This window comes from Chaetodon trifascialis, chromosome 23 (genome assembly GCF_039877785.1).
Source record: "Chaetodon trifascialis isolate fChaTrf1 chromosome 23, fChaTrf1.hap1, whole genome shotgun sequence".
NCBI lineage: Eukaryota > Metazoa > Chordata > Actinopteri > Chaetodontiformes > Chaetodontidae > Chaetodon > Chaetodon trifascialis.
In genome coordinates, this window is record NC_092078.1 from 13,181,101 (window position 1) to 13,199,725 (window position 18,625).

General features: G+C 47.3%; 1 protein-coding gene across 5 annotated transcripts in view; it reads right to left on the reverse strand.

Moving 5' to 3' along the window:
- kdm6ba (lysine (K)-specific demethylase 6B, a) overlaps nt 1-18,625 on the reverse strand; it is a 94,752-nt gene that overhangs the window by 14,571 nt on the left and 61,556 nt on the right. For 2 of the 5 annotated variants that reach the window (XM_070993619.1, XM_070993616.1), the window contains 2 exons: nt 15,297-15,358; nt 137-223 (listed from right to left, as the gene is read on the reverse strand). The gene's annotated coding sequence lies outside the window, so the exon portion shown is untranslated. Of the gene's footprint in view, nt 1-136; nt 224-9,267; nt 10,199-15,296; nt 15,359-18,625 lie in introns of those variants that run through there. The other 3 variants (XM_070993615.1, XM_070993617.1, XM_070993618.1) reach the window with 3 other exon arrangements.

Here is an 18,625-nt window from a genome sequence, read left to right on the forward strand (position 1 = left end):
ACACACACACCCCCTCTCCCTATCTCTCCCCATGAGCCTCACATCCACCAGACTCTGCTGCTATGAGAAGATAGGCTAACTGTCAGGCCTGCACACAACATGCTTTAAGACAAACACACACTCACGCTGAGCATACCTTTTAGAGTAGCACCAAGTTATTGATTCACAGTTGTGTTAAGTCTCAGCTTCGGCTGCCAATCATCTCTCTGGGGTCTCCTCAACCCTGAAAGACAGAAGACAAAAATGTTCATGTCCAGCTGTCATAACAACACGGAGCCGTGCTATATATGACACTCAGAGTTATGATCAAAACTGTACAGCCTCAAAGCACAAGATCGAGGGCTGAGGGTGGTCTTTGCTTTCAGTATCAACTGACAATTTCTTTCATCCTGCTGCGTCTCTTTTCTGACTTTCTAGACAACGAATCGTCGCCGCTCTCATCTCTCCTGACTTCCAGACCCCTGAGGTGACGGCTGGCTTCAGTGCGGGGTGGAAAACTTGAGGGTGGCTCAGAGGCGATGGGGTAAATCAGCGGGGGGAAGCCGACACAATGGGAGCGAGGGGGGCTCTTGTTCGCCCGCTCTCGCTTTCTCTTCGCGCACAGACACAATGGTGAGACTGACTGCGCAGCTTAACGGGCGAGCAGACACACAGACGAGGCTGATCTCGCTCGAACAGGAAGAGCCAGCCCAGCTAAGTCAACTATCACATGCGAAAGAGTCACGCTGGGGGGAACACAGTAAAATAATAAAAGGCATGGAAAAAGGAGACGGGGACAGAGAGGGCGACGGGGTGTAAATTTTAAATTAGAAACGAGAAGAGAGAGAGATAAAGAGAAATCTAGCAAGAGACCCAGTTGTGACTGCTGAGTGCAAACAGGGACACAGTGGCGAGGTTGTAATTACCACTTTTATAGAGGGTGTGTGTTTATGTCTGTTGTGACCAAACGGCCGTCTAATCCAGTTGCTACCCTGGCTATCACGTTGCTCACAGCCACTCTGCCGGCACAGTGTGAGAAACTGAGCACTCTGAAACCAGATCGCGCGCACGGACGGCAGACAGTGTTACACAGCGGCTCAGGTTCTATCGGATGACACCAGAGTCATGAAATGTGGTCGTATCAGCTATGCGCTAGTGGTTCAGTGCTGTGTGATGGAGAAAATGGTGAGAGTGTGAGTGCTGTGCACGTCATTTTTCGGGGAACCCCCGATGACTCAGCACCCTGGAAGAGGGCTTACCCGAAACCGCTCGCCCATAACGCCGGCCTCCTGGGACACCGCTTACAGTCAGGTGACCGGGGGCGTGTTGCTACGCTGTCGCAGATGTGACAGCCACGGGAACTTCTCGGACATCGTGATGTCATTTCTGCTTCCTATGAAGTGCACCGCATGGGTTGATTGGCTGTGTGTGTGTGTGTGTGTGTGTGTGTGTGTGTGTGTGTATAGATAGACAAACAGGATGTGATGGCGTGCTGCGAAGCGGGGGGGTTCATGGCTGAGAAGAATCAAACGACCACTTTAGGAGAAATGATGGGGCAAATTCTACGAACGCACTGATCAAACACTTTTGAATTCACCTAAATTTCAGGTGGTTGAGTTTATAACTGGGAGCGCTGAGGAGAGATTTTTGCTTTCAGTTTTACCTCATTCTGACCACAACAAGCCGCCGTGTTCTCTCGGAATGCCGCTGAGCACAACAAGCGAAAGTCATTTAAGGACTGTTGCTATTGTCTCCTCAGTGAAAACATACACAGCTGATATATTTATCAATTATTACCAAACAGATGACATGACAGGTGACTTCACTGTTCCATCAAAAATCCCTCTGCCCACCCCCGCACAAGTGAAATCCCCCCCTTACGACACCACACATCAAAGGGCCGTTCCCGTCAACGCCTCGTTGCTGTAGTTATGCAAGTTAGTGATTGTCCCAGCAACACCGGCTATCAGCAGGGAGGCGGGGTCAAGCAGGAAGCTTTGGTGCCAACTGCCGTCAACCACGCCAACCAAAACGCTGGAAGGAAAATAAAGGAGCTCTGTTGAATCCTCTGTGGCATCTAACAAAGAAACACACAAGCAAAATAAATAAATCCAGCATAATCCCACAAGACTCACAAACCCGAGTCACAAGCTTGTGGCTACGCAAGGGGACGTTTGCTTGGTCACTGACATGAGCTGGGGGGAACAAATGGTTGAAATTAAGATGTTCGGATGACGTCTGTCTCTGTGCAGTAGCCTTAATTTATTCACCCTCACCCGTCCCTGCCAACCACTGGCCTGCTCTGGTCCACGGCCAGACAACCACACTGAGGCCATGAGAGGAAAATAGACTGGAGGGAGACGGGGGGGGGTGCAGTGAGGGCATACACTGCAAAAAATATCCATTGGTACAACTGTAAAAACTCTACTTCTTTCTTGCATTGTGACCTGTGAAAAGCCTAAAAAAAGCAGATTTCTTTCATCCTGGTTTCTACTCGCTTAGGTAAAAGTTAAAGATTTAGCGATCCATACGAGATGAGTGATTTGTTGTGCTGGATTTGACTTTTTACAGCACGGCAGTGTTGATCAATACCGCCTGGGGAAAGAGCAGGAGGTAGACGTGTTGTAAGAAGAGCTCAGAGTGCCGGAGAGAACCACCACAGAGGACGAGACGGCTGAAACTAAAAGCTCAAGGGTGGAACAGCAGGCAGCTGCAGAACGTTAGCGTCCTGGTCAAGTCGCTGTGGAGCCAGTCTGATAAGAAATGACCAGATAAGGCTGGGAGAAGAAGCAGATAACAGAAAATAGAGCAAGGGAAGAGTTCTGGCAGAGGATGACGGAAAGGCCATGCATGGTCCTGCCTCCCTCCCTCCCTTCCTCTCCCTCTCTGTCCTCCCTCACCCTCTCTACTCCATTTGGCCATTACATAATCAGTCGCAGATAGAGATCGTGTTCTGAAGGAAACACCGTGCATTTCTCTCTCTCTCTCTCACACACACACCCCCACAGAGGAACAGGCAGCTCCTGCATCCCCCCCTCCCACCTCGTTGCCAGGTTCCCTGCCTGTGTGCGTGCACACGTGTGTGTTTATTTGTTTGTGCATGTGCAAACGTCAGTAAATGCCGTTCCAGGACAGTGATGCGGGCTAACTTCATCACGTCCAAATCTTTACACACACACACACACACACACACACACACACACACACACACACACAATCAGAAGACGCAGTTTCAGGCAGCACACTGCAGGTCAGCTGAGGACACAGCAGGCAGACATTGTTCCTGCACACAAACACAGAAGCATCTGACCTCAGTAATGGATGATTAGCTCCTGCTAGCATCCGTCTCAACAACACAACACGTGATCCAGAGGACAGACCACTGACCTAACCCTTCACCCGCTTGCCCCCGGGCCATCTCAGCAGCAGCAGGCCGGGCAGCCATAACAGCCCAGAGAGAAGCTCTTATTGGTTATACTCCTGGCCTCACATCTGCTCTACATTCGGGCCATGACAGAGAGGGGCTGTACGGTACAGGGGAAGGAAGGTCCCAGATCTTCACATTTAACCTCTGCTGGGTCCACCGTGCTCTTTATTTCAACATTCGGCAGATTTGGAAACAACAGCGAGAAGCTTCAGGTTGGCTGCAACCACCAACCAAACACTGTTTTGTTTGGGCTGTTGGTGGTCAGCCTGTCAGCGTGCTGCTTGCTTGGTTTGTCACCACCTCTTTTTCCATTGGACTAAAAAACTGCTTTGGCTGTAAAACACTGAAGAGATTAAAACGTCGATTTCCGGACCCCCAGTGGCAAACTGATGATAAAGAGTTTTGCCACTGTCAGTGGAAAAAGAAAGAGAACGGGGAGGTGAAGTTACTACTGGTTCATTGTGGTGCATCTGACACACACACACACACACACACACACACACACACACACACACACACACACATCTGATGCACGTGTGCGTGTGTGACGTTGAAGAGAAGGGGAACAGAGGAAGCTGTCGTCACAACCACAGGAAGTAAGCCTCCCTGAGGGGTGTGGGGGTGGGTGTGTGTGTGTGTGTGTGTGTGTGTGTGTATCGAAGAGAGAGGCCTTGGGGAGGGGTCTGAAGGCTGAGGCTTCCTGTTGAAAAGATATCAACTGTATGTGTTTTAGTGTGTCTGAAACAGCCTTTGACTGTTTAAAGGCAGATGAAAGTGAACATATGTGACTAATACGAGTCTCTGCAGATGTGAAACACGGAGAGTCGAGTCAAAAAGCCAGCTCGCTTTCAGTCGCGGCTCCTAAAATACACCTCAGACACACAGTCATCTCGTGTGAACAGCACGTGTGCCCAAACTCATGACTCACACGAGCCTCGTCAACAAAAACAAGACAGTCAAATGACTTGAAAAGCCGTTTGCTTGGCTCTGACCCCGGTTGAAAAGCCTTGTTTGCCCTCTTTTTAGCTTCTGGTAAAAGTGAATGACAAACATCTGATGGCAGAATGAGTGTGTGTACGCTGCGTAACTCCTCCTCCCAGTCACTTCTGCTCCCTGCTTCGCTTTCACAGAAACTCTCTGTTTAACAGAGGAAACGGTCTGGATTTCTCGACAGACGTTTTGCTCACGTAGCTGCTGTCTGTGTCTGAAAGAAAAAAATGACTCAACACCTGGCGAATGACTCCAAAGAAAGGAAAACAGCACGTAGATCCTGACAAACAGGATATCTGAGAGGACGTGGGTGTCTCTTTGACAAGCGACTTCATCACTGTCACTCTCGTTTTCCACATTTGAGCGACTTCAAAACCCCCCGAACTTTCTGGTCATGAAACTACGAAAAGCTTGGAAACAAACATCAGAGTGACGCCTCTTAACGCAGAACAATGCCTCAAAATCACAACTGCAGAATCCACCTCGCTCACGCTGCTCTGTGCCTCTCCCTCTGCTTCTCTTCCACATCCAGGACTACCACACACACACACACACACACCAGCTAGCTCAGAAATGCAGACTCTGCTCCCTTGGTAACAGTTGCCAAGGGAACCGATGGCGTCTTCGCTAACAGTTATAAAACTAAGCTGGAGAGACAGACACAGAGAGGGACAGAGTTTATGAGAGGTCTTTACTGATCAACATGTTTACTGAGACACAGGACAGGCTGACCTCACGCACACATGCCACCCTCTTCCTCTTCCTTCCTGGACTCATAACATTATGTCTCATCAGCAGTCTGTATGTGAGTGTGTGTATGAATAACAAAAAAAAAAACAACAACAAGTGTACGAGTCCTGTATGCATCAGCAGTGATGGCAGCGTGTGTGCAGATGGCGGTGCAGCGTTGCTCTGACACGCTCGGATCGTTCTGACTTCAGCTGTGACGCAGGCTGACCACCTTTGTTATGACGACGTTTGTTCATTCTGAGAATCCAAGGACTGTTTACGGATTCCTCAAATACAAATGCCGTTGATCCATTAATAAAGTTCCCATGATGCACATGGGCCTACTCGCCAGCTACGCTATCGTTTATTTTGCCAGCGTGGTTCGGGGCGGGGAAAAACAGTCACAGGAGGTGAGAGGAAGTAAAAAGAGAAGGAAGAACATTCTTTCCAAGTTGTTGCAGTGTGTATCTAAGTGTGTGTATGAGTCACACACATGCAGTGTGTAGGTTTGCACACTTCCCTTCCACTGCGGCATCATCGCCGGTGGCGAAGTGCCAGAGATAACAAAGAGGAACTGAAGTCAGAGGGAAAACTTTCCCTTTTTCTCTCACTCGGCTGAACAAGCGTGCAGGACGTAAACACCCTGCTGCTCTCTGATGCAGATCTGCTCACCCAGGACGGATTCCATCTTCATATTATTCTGTTTTCTAACGTCATCGCTGCCGTGTTTTACATTAACCTACTGGCTCGGCTGCATTTGAATGGCTCGCCGCTCTAAAGGCGCTCTTTGCGTTCACTCCTCAGCTTCTGGACTGAATTACGCTGATCTGGTTTAACTTACAGCTCTCAGGTCCAAAACACAGCAGAACAGAACCTGGAATGAGACCACAGCTGCATGTATGACCAATATTTATAGCTGTGGATGTCTGAGCCTCGTGATTGGCTGGCAGTACAGCAGAGTCCTGCTGGCCCCGAGAAACTAATGAGAAATGTGTAATAAGGATCATGACTTCATCAATACATGTTACTGATTAATGTAAACCCAACTGGTTTTCCATACTTCAAACCTAAAAAAGTCTCTTTATGCCCATGTGCATAAGAACCCTTATTCTTTCTATTTTTGTGCTTTTTATTGCCTTTTTTTGGTCATTTCACCTCATGTGAGTTGTACTATTTCTGCTTCCATGACTCAACTTTCCCCCGCTATCACATATTCAACAGTATGAACGCTGAGTTGACATTAACCCTTCACATATGGCAGATCCTACAAAAGTTTAGAGCGCAGTTCCCTTCTGGGGGGCCTGGCCTTCACTGAGAGAGACCAGGATCCACAGTAGGCAGTCTCACGCTGCATGGTGGAATTCCACACTTGGTTGACTGAGTTTTTGCCCCCCTTGGCCCCGACCAAACTCTGAAACCTTCATCCTGCTGTCTGGGCAAGCTCAGTGAGCTGTGGTGTTAGCATGCACATTAGCTGGTTGGTATTTCACTGTAGTACAGAGGGCAACCGATAAGTACTATAACCAGCTTAATGTATGAAATTGCTGTATGAATATTAATGTGGTAAATGTTGTTGAATGAAGAGGAATCGGTCTGATGATGCCCCTTTAAATGTTCAGTATTTCTGCTGACATGAAGTGATGGGAAATTCCTCATCTGGTTTCCAACCATTGTGCCAGCTAACACGTAGAAGAACTTGTGTTTTCACGCCTGATCTGTTGGGGCGTGTGGGGAGTGTTTGAGAAATCGTCACCGGGGCAGATGTCATCCCGCACCCCCCCTTCATTCCCTCACTCTCATTTTGAGTTACTCTCTGGAGGAGAAGCGACACCCTTTACTGGAAAGGCTGCAACGGCATGGTGTCACACAAACAGACGTTTCGTGATGACATCCAATCACTTCCCCCACCCGCTTCCCTTTGAAACACACGCACACTTCTCTGCGTTTGTTTTCTGTAACACCCGGCAAAGGTAGCTGAGAAGCAGAAGAACCCTCCAAATGTTATCAGACTCTCTCTCTCTCACACACACACAGCTCTTGTTTCAGCACAGTCAACTGTCAGCAGTGTTAGATGAGTAAGCACTTTAAGCCATGACCCATTTCACATGCATGAAGGAAAAATCTTAATTAGATCAAAGTAATCCTCAACTTCCTTTGGACATCCTGCAACACCCCCATCAAGGCTACATATGGGCACACACACACACACACACACACTTCTCCTCTACTTTGCCTACTCGAGCTGTGACTCAGTCACTATTGTTGAGTTATAGCCTCATGTCCACCGTCATCTCTCTCTCCCTCTCTCTCCCCTTGCGCGTGTGCATCACTTCGATATTCATCCATGTTCGTCATCACTCATAGTAAAATGGGCGGTGAATTGTTCATTCACACACATACACACACACTCTCTCTATTGAGATCACGGGACAGACGGGGGCGGGGAGCTGAGGCAGCACACGGTCGGCCAAGAGTGTGTGGAGCTTTATCTTCTTTACAACCTCCGACATCAAACGCGGGGACAAAACGCGCCACTGGCTTCCACACCAATCGATCTGATTGATCGGAAGTGGATCTTCAAAGGATCTCTTTTTTTTAAGTTGCTTTGTTTTCTTCGCGACCCCATGCCAGCACACTCCGCTCTTCCTGATCTGGGCTCGTTTATTGCGGGCAATAAAGCGACAAATGAGTGTCCCCCCCCCCCCCCCCCCCCCCCACCCACCCACCCAAGTCACAAATTCTCAGCAACTGCTTGTCTGTGGGCGGTGAGGCAATAATATCACCAATATCAACAACCATTGGTTCTACAGCAGAAAGACGGCAGCACGCCCCCAGACTGCCCCCCTTAGTCCCGCTGAACTTGCATTGTTTCGGGAGTTTCTCCTCCGCACTGAAGTTACGCACAGCTCAAACACACATGTGCGCCAGCCGGGTGTGTGCAGACCTGCCGTGACCTCACCCAGCTGAGTCCTCGGGGCTTTCTTCGCGTCATGGAGAGCGTGGACCACGATAAGAGCAGAGACGTCAAAAAGCCGCTGCAGTTAGTCATTTTGGACCACTGTTTCCTCTAAAGGGGATCCTACGTGGTCAGACAAGCCACCCCTAAAACCCAGACCTAAAGGGCAGCACCAAAACAGCGCCCCTCCCCCCAAAACGAGAGGTGATGCAAATCACTTCCTTTCAATCCGGCTCTTTGTGTGCGTAAGGATTGACTGGGGGTGATGGGGGTGGCAGCTATCCATTCACTTTATACGGCTGCCGACCTCAGTGCTCCTGCCCACCCCCCACTCCTACTCCAGCAGAGCCACCCACTCCTACACACACACACACACACACACACACACACACACACACACACACACACACAATGGCGTGAGATCTCCTTACACAGGCAATTTTCTCTCCCCGTCCTCTAGCTCTCCTTCCCTTTTCTAGCCATGGGATGATCATGGGTTTTCAGGGCAACAATGACCAAACTAGGACCCGGGGTGCCCCCCAGCAAGACGAGGATCAGCTCATTTTCACAGTTCCATGAATAGATGTATTAGGACGACTACTTTGTTATCAAGCCGGTGTCATTATCAAACATTGAAATTTTGGATTCTACACTGAAATACAAATTCCCGAAATACACAAAATCTTACAAGTTCATGATAAGGGGCTATTCAGGGGCATGTTACCCCCAACCCCAAGAGAAATACATAAGTAACCCCCATGAACCCCAAATTCACATTAAAGCCAGTTCACAGTAATGACTGTGATCCACGTGCATTGAATGATTAAACATGGCCGGTAAAGATGATCAATCTATGATATGAGGAAAACAATTCACCGAATTGAGACACACGCGCGTGGGATCGGAGTCGGAGTGGTTGAGAAAAAACACAGCGAAATTCCCCCACCTCATCGATTACACATGATCAAGGGTTCCGCTTGATTACAATAATCCACTCACTGCTGTCCCGAATCGCAACAGGAAAACACAATGGAGCAACATATGGTATGAGTGAGAAACAACCCGACACGTGGATGGTTTTCACGTTAAAACGGACTTTTTGATCAGCACTAACCTGCTCACAACCAAAACACACACCGCTGGGCTTTTAAACGTTCCCGGCGCACACAGCCGCTCCTGCACTCACCGTTCATTCAAGCAAAGGGACGCTCCAGGGATAAAAATAATTTCCCAGGGAGAATATGTAACCGGTTCCTGGAGGTCCACGGTAGGCTTGAGAGTGTCTGTATCCGCAAGTTGGGAGCTCCTAGTCTGCAGAGAAATTCCGGACCAGCTGCCTGAGCGGAGCCGCAGCTCTGTAATCCCTGTTAGTCTCTGCCGCTTCCTCTCGAAACAACCATGAAACTTGAGCCGCCCGACGTCCGTAGAGCCTCTGTGCTGTCCGTGATAAGCTTCCTCTTCTCTATACTGAGCGTATTATTCCATTTGATGGCTGCCTTCGCCGTCTCAGCGACAGCCGCGGTCCTGTGTGTCTCCGCGTCGAGCTCTTTTCCTCCTCTGCCTCTCACTCAGAAGCAGCCGGGCAGGATCCTGTTGCGCTGAGCTCTGTTTTAAAGGGACAGAGCCACGCGCACTCAAACACGCGCACACCGAGACAGAGGCGTACACACGGCGTGACGTCAGCGCACGGCCCCGGAATTCCCTGACAGCGCAAACTGGCACCGAGTCCGCCTGCCGGTACTGGAGCTGCTCCTCGACGCGGCCCCCCTCCTGCTGGGTACATTCATTTGTACCTTTTTATTTTTGTTTCACACCGGAGCTGTTTTTAGGCAGACTCGTGACCGACTGTTGGACTCGGTGAACAGCCATATTTCCGAGTGACCGTCTATTTTTGGATGGTGTATTAGCCCTCGACGCCATATTACCACAGGAAGACAGATGCAGTATCACAGTGTTAGGATTAGATTTAGCGGACTATAAATACTGAAGGTCCAGGTGTGGGCTGTACAGGCCAAATATTCAAAAATAAACTTATGTAGGGGTTATAACCTACTGTGTATTATATCTGTGTGTGGGTAAATAAAGCTCTCACTGTGAGGCTTATAGATACGAACAGGTTTACACTGCTCAAACATCTATGGCCTTTAGGAAAACTTGCATGTTCATAGACCAAAAACAACCATGTCTCAATATTTAGACTTTTAATAATAATGAAATATTTTATGCAAGCCTGTCCCTAACCAAACTGGAAGACACTGACATTGTCCCTGATATATTTCTGAATTTGCATCTGTTATATATTATACAACAACATTTAGCTTTGTGAAAGATTACTCTTTCTGGTATTTATTAGCTTAATAAGATGTTAATAAATGGAATTTGGCCCAGATCCTCTGGAACCTTTTTCCAGTGGCCAAACCTTACTCTAATAAATAACTTATAACCGAGCTACAAAGCATGAGTAAATAATTTATCAGCCACATAAAAAGCCATTAGTTATATCTTAGAAATCGTTTAAAGGTGCCTCATTAAAACTGCAGCGCACAACTTTTATCTCCCCCCCCTGGCAGTGATAGTAATTACACAAACACTGTCTACGCGCTCATGACGTCATAGGTTCGGCAATACTGCTAAGCTGCTGTAGCCTGCTCTGTCGCTTCGGTTGCGCCCCCCTTCAGCTCGGTCACACCATTTTGCTGACTGACATAAAACGCAGCTTATTGCTATCTGTGTGCCAGTGGCATACTGCAACATACAGAGACATTAGGCTTAATAGCATTGTTCACTCGCTTGGCAAGTCTGTGAAGGCTTAGTAATATCTAACTAATGTATTATTTATTATCACAATACAGAAAACATGATGTAGACAGCAAATAAAGCCTAAGTGATGTGGCTAATGATTTTCTTGTTCCTGGGTCTGTAGATGTGACCTTAACAATGTGCATGTCATGACTGTGCACACAGAAGTCCAAGAATTTCTGTATATGCTACGCTCAGCGGCAGCCTGCTAACATCCTGTGTGAGGTAAACAAGGCTTTGAAAAAGACAAATGGGTCTCTCTAAGGCCGGAAACATTAGTTCCAGCTTTTCCTCGCCAAAGTAACCATCCTGTACTCTGTAATAATGCCAAAGAACCACATTGGTACAACCAGCAGTATGTGTCACACACACACACACACACACACACACACACACACACACACACACACACACACACACACACACACACGCACATAGGCATGCACACAGACACGCAGAGGTTATATTTAGAAAGCACTGCCTCAGCAAGACAACGGGAGGCAAAATTAGTCGTGGCAGGGAGGATGGGAGTGTGTCATGGATGATGCTGAGGCTATGACATAAAGATACACACACAGGCAGTTTATTTATGCTTATAACAATTCCAAAAACAACAGCATAAACAAGTAAAATGAGAACATTTTGAAAGCTCTGTCTGGCTGAGTACATCTATCAGTCTCTCACTGTCTGTTCTCTGTCCTATCACAACAGGTTTCTCTCACTGGAGGCTCATATTGAAGGCAGTCCTACTGCCATCAGTGTGCAATGAGTGAGAGTGTCAAGAGGTGTGTGTGTGTGTGTGTGTGTGTGTGTGTGTGTGTGTGTGTGTGTGTGTGTGTGTGTGTGTGTGTGTGTGTGTGTGTGTGTGTGTGTGTGTGTGTGTGTGTGTGTGTGTGTGTGGTGGTGGTGGTGGGGGGGGGGTAGCCTCAAACCCCTGATGAAGTAAGTGCATGGCATGTGTGGTATGTACCACCAGGGTGGATCTAGAGTCTATTGTCAAGTGACAATGAATGTTCAATAATGTGTTTTGTGTTGAGAAAGAGGAGGGATGCAGCACAGTGGGGGTCTTCATGACACTGGGAGGCAGTGTGTTTGTATATAGATGTTTTGTTTTTGTTTGTCAAAGGCCGTGTGGAGAAATCAGCAGATACAGCTCATATGGTCCTGTATAGTGAGCTGTAATTTAGAAAAAAAAAAAAAAGATTGCGTTGGCCAAACTGGAAGCATTTGCAGCTGCTAGTGTGCCGGCGAAAGTGAGTAAAAGTGAGGGTCTAGTGCAAAAATGAAGAGGCCACTTTCATTTCTGACTGACCGAGGAACAAAAGTTTGCAGCAGCCGACAGTGTCCTAGCATGTCAGTGCGTACGTTTCCTCTGCAAATAGATGGAAGTTGTTAACAAAAAAAAAGCAATTAAAATCCAGATGATATAATTACATACTCAGAAAAACTTGCACCCTTAATGTTAAAATCAGTATGTATATTATAATAAATCAAGTCAGCTGAAGCCCAAGACATTTTCTAACATCATCTGGAAGCTATTACACCCTGGATTGCTGCAGTCCTTAATTACCTATCATAGAGCTGTAAACGAGCGCGTTCTGTATGGAGGCTATATATCATGTGCGTCTCACTGTTGTGTATGTTGTCCAGTGTTTCTGCACCGGTCTCTGCTGCTTAAAAATACACTGACAGTACGATCAAATGCTGTCCTGCTTGTTTTGTGCTGCTGTGTATGTTTTCCATTTTTGTTCTCAACTTCTATTCTCATTTTGATCAAAGTGTGTGAGATTATTACACCACATGCTCCATTAGGTGTGTTGAGAGTGTCCAAAGTGTGCGTCTTTGCTTGGTTGTAGATGTGTCAATGAATGTGTGTGAGCGTGTGTGATTGCACTATAAAGAGTGTGGTGGGAGACCATTAGCCATCAGAAGTGAACAGGAAGAGGATGGCTGATTGATGTGGTCATGGGTGGGACTGTAGTGTACCACACACACGACCCCACACATACAAACACACGCATGCACAGCTTCTTCCAGCTGCCTCTCTCATAGATGCACTGCACTGTATATAATAAGGGTCTGAGAATATTAAATGTATGTCTGAGCTCAATTTCCATCCTTCCTCTCCCACAACAAGGGAAGCCAAGGCATTACAGCGAGCCCCAGGTCTCCCAAATGTGTGTGTGTGTGTGTGTGTGTGTGTGTGTGTGTGTGTGTGTGTGTGTGTGTGTGTGTGTGTGTGTGTGTGTGTGCATGCGTGGCAGGAAGGGATAATAATGGGAAAAAAGATTTTAGTGAAGCACTGTGTGTTTAAGTTCTTACAGCTCTTATGCGTGGCTAGCAATTCTGTATTCATGTGTGTAGAAGGCAGGCAGGCAGGCAGGCAGGCAGGCAGGCAGGCAGGCAGGCAGGCAGGCAGGCGTGTGTGTGTGTGGTGGGGACTTTGTGTGTGTCTAATTAAAGAGATCGGGGACAAGGACGGCTCAGTTCTCACACTCCAAACATATATATATATTTAGCAGCTCTCCCATGGGTACGAGCCCCAGAATTCCTGTCATACCAGCCACACACACACACACACACACACACATAAAAAATAAACAGCATGTAATACTGATGAGGTCCAGACAGAGCAACAGTAGAAGAAAGAAAGAAAGTATGCATGTGAGAGAGTGAGTGTGCTCTGCAGTCGTAGGAGACTGTGTCCCTGGTACAGATGGTACTTCTCAGCCTCTGATATGTAGGATAGTGTGTGGGACTGTGTGTGTGTGTGTGTGTGTACATGTGGCACAGCGTGAGTCAGCCTTTTGGGTACACTGAGAGGCCGGCAGACACGATAATAATCACCTCCACGCACATACTCACACACAGTCACACCACGAGGAGACAGAGAGCCACACAGGCAGTCAGACAGACCGACTGGCTTAGCACACCCACATATAGCAGCCATGTAGCTGGCTGAGTGGCTGAGCACTCCAGCCCTGATAATTAGGGCCCTTACTCAAGGAGAGAGGGGTCGATAGGGAGCCTGGCTTTCCCTCTAGTTTCTCAAGCAACCAGCTAATCCCGACTGTAGCTCTATGATAAGCTAAGCACCCCAGCCCTGCTTAACACACTCACTATCCCAAAGTTATACATAGTGAGAAAGTAAACTCCTCTTTGAGGAGCTTAAAATTTTTGGATGACTCTCAGAAGAATACATCATGTTTTCAGGAGATTGTTGAACTGGTCAATTTTCCTCTTAAAGTGTGAAAGCATGGACACCGCAATCATCCATGTGTCCCTGCTGGGTAGATAATTGGCTTTGGTGCTACATGCTAACACTTGATTGTAGACTGTAAGGGTTTTCCCATCAGCCAGGGTTCAGTCCACTGTAGCCGAGTGTCTTAGCTGAGTACTCAGCTGCTAAACTCATGTTTGGCTACGCTACCCACAACAATCTCTTAAAGCCCAAGCCGACTTCCTTTAACTGCTTGTTGTGTCTCTTACACCCAGAGGAAAATAGTTTACTATCATGAAAGATGAGGAAAAACAGAAGATATCCACTTTATGAGAGGCTTGAACCAGTGAATTTGTGGTATTTTTGACAAAAAATATCTTAAATGATTAACTGGTTGTCAAATTATTGACTGATTGTCTAATTATTTCAGCTTATACTCACAGCTTCATATTCCAAACACGCCAGTCAAACTCATGTGACACATGGATCATTCTGGCATCCATCACTTAGAAAAACTAAACCACACACTTGGGTGTTTTGCATAACACTAGTTGCTAACAGCAAGCAAATAATTTACCTTTCTTATTTTTTTTTTTTTTGGACTCTGATGTGGCTTTGAAGAGCGAGGAACTGGAAGTCTAACATCTGACTCAGAGGCCTGAAAGTACACAGCTCTTTGAGGACTGACAAAACACATACCATTCAAGAGAACGGTTGATTTTGTGAGATTGCAGAAAGCAGCAGCGGTCCACTCACACCCATGATTTCACAACCCACTACCTTCCAATGAATGTGTGTGTGTGTGTGTGTGTGTGTGTGTGTGTGTGTAATGTACTCTCTCTCTGTTTTACTCCTACTCCTGTCTTACTCATTCTCTTTTGACACATCTCGCCCTGCTGCTCGACCTGTCTAACCTACCTATATTGTACAATGGAGCTGGCCTGTGTGTATAGGCTGTACAACATTTATGTGCTTAATGTACTTAGGGCAATACACCTGTCGTTAGGTACTGACAGGTAACGGCAGAAAGTGGACAAAACAATTGAACACGCTCATAAATCACCAGTCACGCAGTGTGTGTCAGTGCAGGCACAGCGTTGTGTGTCTGTGGACTAAAGACATGACAGTAGGCCAGAAACAGAGTGAGCAAGATGAAGGGAGGAAACCGTAAACTGTAAGCTAGAAGGGAGCCCTACCTGGTGATTATGGGTAATGTAGTCCGTCACTTTCAGAAGGCCACCATGACACGTCCCTCCTCCTGAAACCACAACATGGAGGAACAAAGGTTAGTCGAGAGGTTGGACAGTGTCAACAACAGCAGCAAGGAGCTGGACGCAAGTTCAGAAGCATGCTATCGCAGTGCTTGATCAACATTCACAGGCACACGCATGCATGCATGCACGCACACGCACGCACGCACGCACGCACGCACGCACGCACGCACGCACGCACGCACGCACACACACACACACACACACACACACACACACACACACACACACACACAAAGTAAGGTCAAGTGTGCCCATTTTTTCCCATCAAAATTCAGTTTGGTGACAATATGCAGCCATGTAGTGCCTTGTCCACATGTATTTTGGTCTTTCATCCACACAAACGCAGTTTTCAGTCACTAAAAGCTGACCTCTTGGAAAACTGTGAAACTGTGTTTGCGGTGTTGACGTGTAGACAGAGAAAATTGAGTTTTTAGCTTGTGCGCCGTTATCTCCTTTGTTTACATGAGGTGTTTGAATTTTTTTTCCGGTTTATCTATGAACAGAGATCTTTCTTAAAACAGTGCCTATCTGGACAGAATTTTTTGAGAACGAAGGAGGAAAAGCACTGTTTTAAAACACACTCGTGTACGTGTGGACAAGGCATTAGCCTAGGACTTTTTCCACAAATGTGAGGTGGCTTGAAGCTGGTTTGCAGTAGTGTGTGTTGGGAACGATGAAGCAGCGATTCTATTTTCATCTTTTGTCAAAACTAGGTCAAACACATCTGTGACATTCCAGCGTGAGTTGAAGCAGTGGTCAGCAATTCATCAGCACTTTAGTCAAAGGTTAAAAGATCAACACCTCAATCTGCCTACACAAGACAACCAGAGCTCATTGGTTATTCCATTCGCTCGGTTCATCATGCATGCGTGACGTTTGCAGACTATCCTGCGGTCATGGTTTTGTCGATATGTCATTCGGTGTGGCTTATGAAACTGTGTGTGTCTGTGTGTGTGTGTGTCAGCCAAAATGCACAGCAGGGCCTGGCCCAGTGCTGTGGCCATCTGTGTGTGTGTGTGTGTGTGTGTGTGTGTGTGTGTGTGTGTGTGTGTGTTCCTCATGTGCCGCCTGTTCAGTGATTCACAGTGTCAGTGCTGGGCCACATGACTGAGAACAGGTGGCACTCTGGCGTACCTCCCCACCCCCAACACACACACACACACACACACATACACACACACACACACACACACACACACACTAAAAACACACACGCAAAAACACACCTCTGCTTGCACTCTGAGAACACACAGCACCTGTGACGGTGGTCAAACACTAAAAAGAGCATGGCTAAACACAAATGCACTACAAACGGTCCACAGAAACAGAAAAAGACACACACTCTCTGTCTCTCTTGTACAATCACACACACAGAATGTGCCCTTTAGACAACTGGTTGTGGTTGACACTAGTCACAACCTAAATGTCACCACCTCTCTCTTCTTCCTCCTCCTCCTCACACTCCACACGTAAGCCATCAGCCTGTCCTCTCTCTTCTTCTGTAACATCTGACCTTTGACCCACACACACACACAAAGACACTGTGTCCATTTTCAAGGTGTAAGGTTCCTTTAGTTATCATACCACAATGCAGGGTTTGGCTTTCTTTAGGAATGCGCTAGCTTTTTTGGTGACTGTACTGTTGGTCAATGTCCATGCTGAAGTGCTAGCATGGAACAGCGAAGTGAATGATCTACTAAAGACACATGGATGAAGCTGCTGTCCTGCAAACCAATCTGTGTATGATGAAAACCTCTCTCTCTTTCAGTCTGCTCATCTTTCAGTCTTCTATTTTCTTCCTCTCCTGTCTTCTTTGTCTGTTCTGATATTCTACCTACAGGGCTGCAACATAAAACACACCCACACATGGCGGCTTCCATATGTTTCTCTATTGAGACTGTACACACAGAACCAACGCAGTATACATAGCCTAAGGCAGCTTGTGTGTGTGTGTGTGTGTGTGTGTGTGTGTGTGTGTGTGTGTGTGTGTGTGTGTGTGTGTGTGTGTGTGTGTGTGTGCCAGCTGTGTCAGTCGCAGGCAGATATAGCTGGCTCAGCCTTCACTGATATTGCAGCCTGGTGGTTACGGCCCCAAACCTTTGAACTCAAGGTCAAATGTCACACCCCCCAAAGGGTCACAGCTGGCCACAATGTAAAGGTGGACTGGCTGTGTGTGTGTGTGTGTGTGTGTGTGTGTGTCTGTAGGTGGGTGAGGGAGAATGTGGGCGAGCAGGGCTACCTTAAAAGAAGGCATGCCAGAGAAAGTAAGTGTGCGCGAAGGCTGGATTGTTGCAAGGGTAGAATATATTCTTTCATGACACATCGAGTAAATGTCACAAGCTTTGACATAATCATTTGACCTTGATCAATATCAGGACTGTGGGGAGAGAAGGAGGGAGGAGGCTTGTGAGAAAGATAACGAGTGAAAGAGAGAGAGAGACCTTGAGAGGATGAAGGGGGAGCGTGGCAAGGCGTAACAGAGAGACAAAATCAAAACCAAGAAGGCAATGAAGTACACTTTGAAGCTATGATTGTAATCAAAGAGATAGAGAGACAAGGATAAAGACAGAGACCATTTGTGAGAGAACACAAGAGAACTAATGAAAGGCTGACGGAGTGATAGAGAGATATAGAAAGTGGTGTTTATGTAAAGGTTAACCAGTGGGCGCCTCTCTCTCTGTGTGCTGGATAATGTCAAAGGGAGATGCTGAGGGGTGGAGCAACAGAGACTCTGCCCAGAGGTGGAGACCAGAGGAGATGTAGAGGCTGAGAGGGATGGGAGGAGGAGGAGGAGGAGGAGGAGGGGGATGAAGTAAAGGCCTTGAGCCAGACAAAAGATGAAAAGAAGGAAAAACCAAGATGGGTTGAGAAAGATGAGAGAGCGCAAACAGAGCAGGGCTGATTCAACACAGACAGATGAGGGAGAGAGAGCATTTAGTGTGTGTGTGTGTGTGTGTGTGTGTGTGTGTGTGTGTGTGTGTGTGTGTGGCATTTAGACCAACACAGCACTCCATCAAGAGTAAAGGGCTCTGATGGAAGAGTGATGGTAGACGTACAGTAAGAGGATGAAAATGATGATGAAAATAGTTTGAAGGCTCAGATCAGGATCAGACAGCAGAACACGACTCAGTGGAGACGGGCTCTTATTTGATTGGCCAACAGTGACTTCTGGATGACGCTGCACTTTGTTGCAGCAAACGGTTCAACTTCTTTGCGACTTCCCTGCAAATTTTTTTTCCAAGATGTCAAGG